We start from the raw sequence: 8722 nt of genomic DNA, 5'->3' as shown, positions 1-8722 counted from the left end.
GTATTCTTTAAGAACTTAGGAACTTTTGGGGTGCCTGGGTGGCTCAGCTGTTAAGCGTCTGCCTTGGCTCAGGTCATGATCCCGGGGTCCTGGGATCAAGCCCTGCATCGAGCCCCGCATCGGGCTCCCTGCTCAGTGGGAGGCCTGCTTCTCCCTCTTCCACTTCCCCTGCTTGTGTTCCTTCTCTCGCTTTGTCTCTCTCTGTCAAATAAATAAATAAAATCTTTAAAAAGAAAAAAGAACTTAGGAACTTTAGAAATTTAACTTTTAAAACTCTAGAAATTGTCTTTTAATTGCTTATACTTGAATCACTATGAAAGTTATTTATTGTAATATGAATTCCATGGATATGGCCTTGCTATGTTCCAGCACCTACCTCATTGTTCTAAATAAATTATTGAATGTTCTCTTTCCACTGCTTTAAACCACATCTCTAATACATACTACCTTCTCACTTTCTTTTCGTCTTGGACTTGAACTTTTCTTGCACCAGGATCAGTTTTTAAATATTTTAGCAATAGCGTACATGTTAATACAGATACATTGCTATGCATTTTCAGTTTTCTTTTGATCATTACTAAAAGTTTTTATTAGCATAAAAGTTGGAATTGTTCCTTAATGTTTAAAAAACAAAATATATAGGGGCGCCTGGGTGGCTCAGTTGTTAAGCGTCTGCCTTCGGCTCAGGTCATGATCCCAGGGTCCTGGGATCGAGCCCCGCATCAGGCTCCCCGCTCCGCGGGAAGCCTGCTTCTCCCTCTCCCACTCCCCCTGCTTGTGTTCCCTCTCTGGCTGTCTTTCTCTCTGTCAAATAAATTAAAAAAAAAAAAACCTTAAAAAAAAAAAAAAAATATAAATATCAAAGAGAAAAAACACACATAGAAAACTTTTTTAGAACTCTGATTGGAACTTTAATTAATTATATTCTTTCCATCTAGAAAACTGGTATTTATTGAAGTTTCTTAAGTGTCAACAGAATAAAGTTTATACCTTGATTCACATAAGCTGCAATAACTTACTGGAAACGTTAATTTTTCTTTTTACTTGCTAATCAAAACTCTCTTTTTATCACTGCCATATAAAATAATCTATGTTATAAAATAACAACCAAGAAAAGTGTATTTATATATAAGTGTATGTACGTTTTGTATATATAAACACATATACACAAAGACAGTCAAAATGTGTGGAGGTTCCTAATTTCAGAAGTGTGCAAATATAAGTTTGTCCTTAGGAGATGCATAATTTGCATGATAGTTGTTTTTTTATTGAGTGGTGTGTACTTTCAGGTATTACTTATGGAAGATTCAACAACTTACTTTTTCTTTTTTTCCTAAAGATAAACTCTGAGGATCACAGATACTACTCTTTTATGTTAATGATAGGCTCCATTTCCTGTTGTTATATTTTACAGTTTTATTCACAAAAGCTGTTTACATGTGGTAAAGTTAATTGTATATTGGTACCCACAAAATGGGGGCCCAAGTCACAAATCTAAGTCAGCCTGATCTAATGGTACCCTTCTCATTGTCAAAGACACCTAACATATGCCAATCACAATTCAGCTTTAGCTAGCTTACTTTACCTTTATAAGGAAACTTTTACTTTGCCTTATAAGGAAATCTCTAGTAATAAAATATGCTCTTGTCCAAAATCCCTCAGAAGAGTTCTCTATGATTTGTTTTCCCTTGAGTAAAGGCCATCAAACTTGTTACTGTTTTTTGTCACATATATTTTATCTTCTTTTGGCAGCTCTGAGTTAAAAGGCACACTTTTTGAAAAAACAGTTCAAAATTTCCCCTTTATTAACTTCATATTACAAAACTTCCAACTGCATAGAGAAGTAGAAAATAGTAAAAGGAGCATACCCATATACTAGAGGTAGAAATCCTTAACATGTTGCTATATTTGCTTTTTCTAGTTGTTATTTTTTCAATTACAAATATGTAATATAATGTTAAGTATTTTAATATACATCTCTAAAAAAAAGTAAACTTCTCTTCATAATCCGAATGTCATTATCACAATTAACAAAAGTAACAATAACTTCCCTTAATATTTCTAATATCCAATCCATATACAAATTTCCCCAGTTGTTCCCAAATGCCTTCTTGTTTTCTCCAACCAGGATCTGATCCATGACCACATACTGTATTTCATCTCATGTCAAAGTTTAACCCATAACCTCTGGGGTTTTGGTAGGATCTGGGCTCCAGCTATCAATACAGGCTGTTAATCTTATTATGCCCTCTTTACCCCGGCCTCCCCGCCCCACGCCGGCCTCCAACACACTCGAAATCTGCGAGGGGTCGCGGTGTTTTCATGGGAAATGTAGTCCTGAAGGCCACGGCTCCTCGCGCGGCACTCTAGGAACGGAGAGCCTGGACTTTTCCCTGCGCATGTGCAGTCAACCCTGCTTTCCTGCTTCCGCCCTCTCCGGCCGTGCGGGTGCGGCCCGTTTACCCTCAGGTGAGAGGAGCGGGGCGGGGATTCCTGGGCCTCCGTGCGCTTGGCGGGAGTGGGGTGGGCTTGTGGCCTGAGGAGGACCCAGACGTCTCGGGAACTCCCGGCTCTACCCAAGGCGGGAACCCGCCGCTTATTTCGGAGCCAGGCGAGAACCTAGACCTGTCAAAGGCGGTTGGGGGCGGTTGGGGGCGGGCCCTAGCCCCGCGGGCTCCGGGGACCCAGATGGGGCGAGTGCTTTAGGAAGGTGTTCCCTGCGGACTGGAGTGCGGGAGCTGACTGCAGCCGGCCCTGGGAAGATCTCTTGCAGGCGGCGGGAAGGTAACGCCTGTTTAGGTTATTGGATATTGACCGTGAAACTGGCATAAAGCGCGCCCCGGCCTTGAGCTTAAAGGCCAGAAAGATCGGGTAAATGCCTCCTTTGTCACTTGGGCATAAGTCAGGTTCTCATCTGAAAATAAGGATATTAGTAAAAACTGCTTTGTGGCATTGTTCAGAAAGAGATAAGTCATCGTCTATAAAGCATTTAGCCAAGTGCTAATGAGTAAGCACTAATAGGTACAAGGTATAAGCCAACATGTAGTGTTGGCTTCCATCATATTTGGAAGACACTTTGTTCTTTTTTATTTAGTATTTAACTTAATCTTTATAGCCACCCTATTTATAGGTATAACCATATAATTTTATTTTTTAAATTTTATTTTATTTTAATTCAATTAATTAACATATAGTTTATTGTTAGTTTCAGAGGTGGAGTTTAGTGATTCATCAATTGTATGTAACACCCATTGCTCATTACATCAGTGCCCCCCCTTAATGTCCACCACCCAGTTACCCCATCCCCTCACCCACCTCCCCTCTAGCAACCCTCAGTTTGTTTTCTATAGTTAAGAGTCTCTTATGGTTTGTCTCCCTCTCTGATTTCCTCTTATTTTATTTTTCCCTCCCTTCCGCTCTGATCCTGTTTTGTTTCTTAAATTCTACATATGAGTGAAATCATGTCTTTCTCTGACTTATTTCTCTTAGCATAATACCCTGTAGTTCCATCCGTGTCATTGCAAATGGCAAGATTTCATTCTTTTTGATGGCTGAGTAATAGTCCAGTGTGTGTGTGTGTGTGTGTGTGTACACCACATTTTCTTTATCCATTCATCTGTTGATGGACATCTGGGCTCTTTCCATAGTATTAACCATATAATTTTAGAAAGAAAGAGAGATAAAGAAAAGAAAAAGAAAATGGGCTCAGAAGAGTGAAATTACAGACTGAAGGTCAAAAAGGTGAGGCAGCCAGGATGTAAATACAGATATGCTTTACTTCCAAATTCAGCTATTACTAATATCCTGCCTACTTAAAACTCAGCATTGCAGCCTTCACAGCAGTAGTAGAGTGACTTGCTCCCACCCCCCATATTCTCAGGACTATGATTGTAAGGTCAACATGAGCCAAATGTCACTCTATGCTAGGTGTATCTATTCCGGGGTTTCTGGCATGTCTCCAGAGCTGGATAGGACTGAGCCTCCTGGCACCTCCTGTGCTGTCCAGGCTGTGTTCTGTCTTCTGAAGGCATAGTCTGATATTGTGATGCAGTGCTGTCTAATAGATAAGGTGAGCCACATACGTAATTTTAAATGTTCTAGTAGCCGCATTAAAAATTAAAACACATGAAGTTAGTTTTAAGAACATATTCTTTATCTTAGTATATATGAAACTATTCACCGTGTGGTAGCCACATTTCAAATGCTCAATAGTGGGCTGTGGCTAGTGGCTACAATAATGGGTGAGCAGTTCTAATGAATTTGAAGAGAATCAGGTTTAACGCCTACACCAGTGGTTCCAAACCAGGATGATTTTGCTCTCCAGAGGACTTTTGGAAATGGCTGGAGATGATTTGGGTTGTCACAACAGAGGAGGAGTGCTACTAGTGTGTGGTGGGTAGAGGCCAAAAATGCTGCTAGACATCCTACAGTGCACAGGACAGCCCCCACGTGACAAAGAATTATGCAGCCAAAAATGTCAGCATTGCTGAAGTTGAGAGACTTTGCTCTCGATGAAAGTTTCAACTAAGAGGAATTTGTTTCCTAGGCCTAAGTCTCAGCGTCTGGAACAAAGTAGCTCTTGTGTGACAGGGAGGAGAAGAGCCCTGGGGACAGGAGTCCCACCTGGAAGAAGAGCTCATCTAACAGGAACCACCCTTACCAGAGCTTCAGAACATGCAGAAGAACCCAGAAAGGAGTGAATCCTAATTTGCTCTACCAGAAGCAGTTCTTAATTACCTTGTCCAGAAAGAGCCAGACTTGGTGATGTCACTATATCCAGAAGCTATCACAGACTATGTGACAGTGGAAACTGGACCAGCTTGCAGAAGGTGGTGAGCTGGGGTTGAAAGAGATGGGTGACTATCAGGCCATACAGGAAAAGCCACTGCCAGAGCAAAGGAAATTCAGTCTCAGTCCTTAAACAGCCCCCATTTTCTTCATTTTTCCCTCTTTCCAGATTCTGAGCCACTCTCACATTGTGTCCATCACAAGTGGCATCTAGAGATATGCTGAGGCTTCCTTTATCTTGAACATATAAAATTATAAAATGACAGTATTGGAGGGGATTTCTATCTCTGACTCTTTTGAAACTTTAAAAAAAAATGGAGCCTGAGATGTATATCCCCTGGTCACCCAGGACAGAGTGAGGAGCAAAGCACAGTGCAGTTCATTCTGTCACAGATAAGTCACTAGAAGTGTCTCATCAAAAGTCTTACCAAAAGAACAAAATGATTTTAAAATATTTTGGCACTAAGCATCTTTTTTTTCCCTAGAGTTTTCTCTTGATTTTCTAACTCAAAGTAGAAATAATAGGATATTAATATTATCCTCTGTTTTAATTTTTTGTTAATTAGTCAGAGGGGGACATACATTTTTAAAATTAATAGGAAATAATTTACAGTCACCAGTGAAAAACAGCAGGGTTACATCCACGTGATCATATCAGAGATGTATTACATATTCCAGGAGTGCTGTCTCTATGTGGTGCTTCCTGCCCCTTCTCAAGGGTCAACAGAACATTTTTCCATAGGGAGGCCTTTCCCCCAGCTGATGTGGTGAGATTTTTAGGCAACTGGCGGAAGCTCACCAGACCTCTTGTAATTCCATTTCTCTTTCCTTATTCCCAGCTTATCCATCACAGTTCTCTGTACTCTCCCAACAACAACAGAAAATGAACACATCTCAGGTGAGTTATTTATATACAACTTTTTTTATAATAGATTTTATAGGTAGCTAATTAACATAGAAAAGTGGAAATGGAAATGGATCAGAACCATTCAAGGAAGGTAGAGAAAAGCAGATGAGTAGTACAGCACAGTTGGCATGTGGATAGATGCAGTCCTGTGAAGTTACAGATTTTCCAAAGTGCAGGTGCAGATTTCTTCCTAACCTTTCTGATAGCCATGGCAGAGAGTCAGACAATATTTGTTTCAAGATTTGCATTGATGAGAATCTTAAATCAAACCTTCTTCTGGAATCTAAAGTCACCAAAGTCAGGGAAAATGTCTTTGTTGGTCTTCAGGTAGGTGATAGTGCAGATCTTTCCAATAACAACCCGGAAATAATTGTAGACTGTTGTTTCCACTTTTTCCTCAGTGGGAGTAAGGGGCACATTGCCAAAGCAGGGCTTTTGTTAATACAGTTGTCCATCTAAATAAAACAGAAGTAGACCTTTTTCTGACCATTCTGCTAGATCCAGAGATAATACTTAGACTAACTGGAGGTCAGCATGAATAGCTGGTACATTCATGTCCTGAAAATAGCTCTATGTAAATATTTCTCTCAAGTACCTTTCTTGAACAAGTTGTTCAGCAGAGAGCTTAAAGTTCTGTTCTCTAGCTAATGCTACGGCACTTTCCATTCACATCTCAGTCTACTGCATGAGGCTTTGGTGTCTCTACTCGTATGCCTGTGACCTGCACCCACCAGTGACCTAACTATAGTCAAATCCAGTGGGTCTTGCCTCGTCCTTACCTCACAGACCTGTCTACAGTGCCTGACTCTGCGCCTACTCAGTCCTTCTGGAAGGTCTCCTGTGTTAGTGTCTCTGACGGCCTGTTTCTTTCATGGAGTCATCTTTCTTTTGCCCTTTCACATGTCACATGACAGGTTTCCAGTCCTTCTAACTATTCTTCTAGCTGGTCTTCTTGACTCATTTCATCCCCACTCTGGTTTCAACAACGATGTTTTTCCTAGTTCCCATAAATGTGGCTCTGCAGCCCACTGTGACCAATAGCACTTTTTAAAAATTTTTATTTTATTTTATCTTATGTATTTTTTGAGAGAGAGTGAGCATGCGAGCAGGGAGAGGGGTAGAATGAGAGGGAGAGACTCCCAGCTGAGTGTGGGGCCCTACGCGGGGCTTGATTTCACGACCCCAAGATCATGACCTGAGCCGAAATCAAGAGTTGAACACTTAGCCAACTGAGCCACCCAGGTGCCCCACCAATAGCACTTTTTATGATGATGGAAACCATCTGTATCCGCATTGTCCCAAATGATGGCCACTACCCACATATGCCTGTTGAACACTTGAAATGCGGCTAGTGTGACTGAGGAACTGAATTTTTAATTTAAGTTTTAAATAGTTACACATGGCTAGTGACTGCCATGTTGGACATAGTTGACTCAACATCTTTGTGTAGGTATCTACAAGGCATCTCCAGCTCAACTGATTCAAAGTAAAAGTTAACATTTATAGTCCCATTTACAGTCCTTCCCAAACTAATTTCCCTCTTCTTTCCATATTAGATGATACGTCCCCAGTCCCAGCCAGATACCCAAGCCACAAAAGTGCAGTACATCCCTGGCCTCTCTTGTTCTCACTGTCTCAACTCCTGCCATATCTGGTGTGTAATCATGTCTTCCTACTTTTCCTATTTGTCAAAGATAACAGCAGTTTTATATGGTAAAACCTAAGGTATTTTAAATGTATTCCTCTACTTTATTCCTCCTACTGCTGTCTCATGGTTTCACACCTGAACTGTTGGAATAGCTTCTTTACCGACCTGCCCACTTCTTTCTTCACCCTACTCAAGCACATCTTCCACATGGGTAGTTCATCTAAATGCTAGTGAAGTAATGTCTCGTCCATGTATAAATCACCTCAGTGGCTCCTCACCCCACATGATAAAATTCCCAGTTCCTCAGGATAACATTCAGACTTTGGAGACATTACACCTTCCTACTACTTTTTTTTTTCTAATTTATTGGTGCTCTGATTTTTTTTTGTAATTTTTTTTATTAACATATAATGTATTATTTGTTTCAGGGGTACAGCTCTGTGAATCATCAGTCTTACACAATTCACAGTGCTCACCATGGTACATACCCTCCCCAATGTCCATCGTCCAGCCACCCCATCCCTCCCACCCCACTCCACTCCAGCAACCCTCAGTTTGTTCCCTGAGATTAAGAGTCTTATGGTTTATCTCCTCCTTCTCTGGTTTCGTCTTGTTTCATTTTTCCCTCCCTTCCCCTATGATCCTCTGTCTTGTTTCTCAAATTCCTCATATCAGTGAGATCATATGATACTTCTATTTCTCTGACTTATTTCGCTTAGCATAATATCCTCTAGTTCCATCCACATTGTTGCAAATGGCAAGATTTCTTTTTTTTGATGGCTGTGTAATATCCCATTGTGTATATATACCACATCTTTATTCATTCATCTGTTGATTGACATCTAGGCTCTTTCCATAGTTTGGCTATTGTGGACATTGCTGCTATAAACATTGGGGTGCAGGTGCCCCTTCAGATCACTACATTTGTATCTTCGGGGTAAATATCCAGTAGTGCAATTGCTGGGTCATAGGGTAGCTCTGTTTTCAACTTTTTGAGGAACCTCCATACTGTTTCCCAGAGTGGCTGCACCAGTTTGCTTTCCCACCAACAATGTAGGAGGGTTTCGCTTTCTCCACATCCTCGCCAACATCTGTCGTTTTCTGATTTGTTCATTTTAGCCATTCTGATTGGTGTGAGGTGGTATCTCATTGAGGTTTTGATTTGAATTTCCCTGATGCCGAGTGATGTTGAGCACTTTTTCATGTGTGTCTTGGCCATTTGGATGTCTTCTTTGGAGAAATGTCTGTTCATGTCTTCTGCCCATTTCTTGATTGGATTATTTGTTCTTTGGGTGTTGAGTTTGAGAGGTTCATTATAGATTTTGGATACTAGCCCTTTATCTGAATTGTCATTTGCAAATATCTTCTCCCATTCTGTC

The 8722-nt window shown here is 40.8% G+C and overlaps 1 protein-coding gene across 1 annotated transcript in view; it reads left to right on the top strand.

Annotated features, from left to right (window-relative positions):
* The first annotated feature begins 4816 nt into the window (after nucleotides 1-4816).
* ZNF510 (zinc finger protein 510) overlaps nucleotides 4817-8722 on the top strand; it is a 13696-nt gene continuing 9790 nt past the window's right edge. Inside the window, exons 1-2 of the mRNA XM_044920755.1 lie at nucleotides 4817-4829; nucleotides 5628-5686. The gene's annotated coding sequence lies outside the window, so the exon portion shown is untranslated. The remainder of the gene's footprint in view (nucleotides 4830-5627; nucleotides 5687-8722) is intronic.

This window comes from Neomonachus schauinslandi, chromosome 13 (assembly GCF_002201575.2).
Source record: "Neomonachus schauinslandi chromosome 13, ASM220157v2, whole genome shotgun sequence".
Taxonomy (NCBI): domain Eukaryota; kingdom Metazoa; phylum Chordata; class Mammalia; order Carnivora; family Phocidae; genus Neomonachus; species Neomonachus schauinslandi.
The sequence above is the reverse complement of the archived record's forward strand: the minus strand, read 5'-3'. Positions and strand labels throughout refer to the sequence as shown.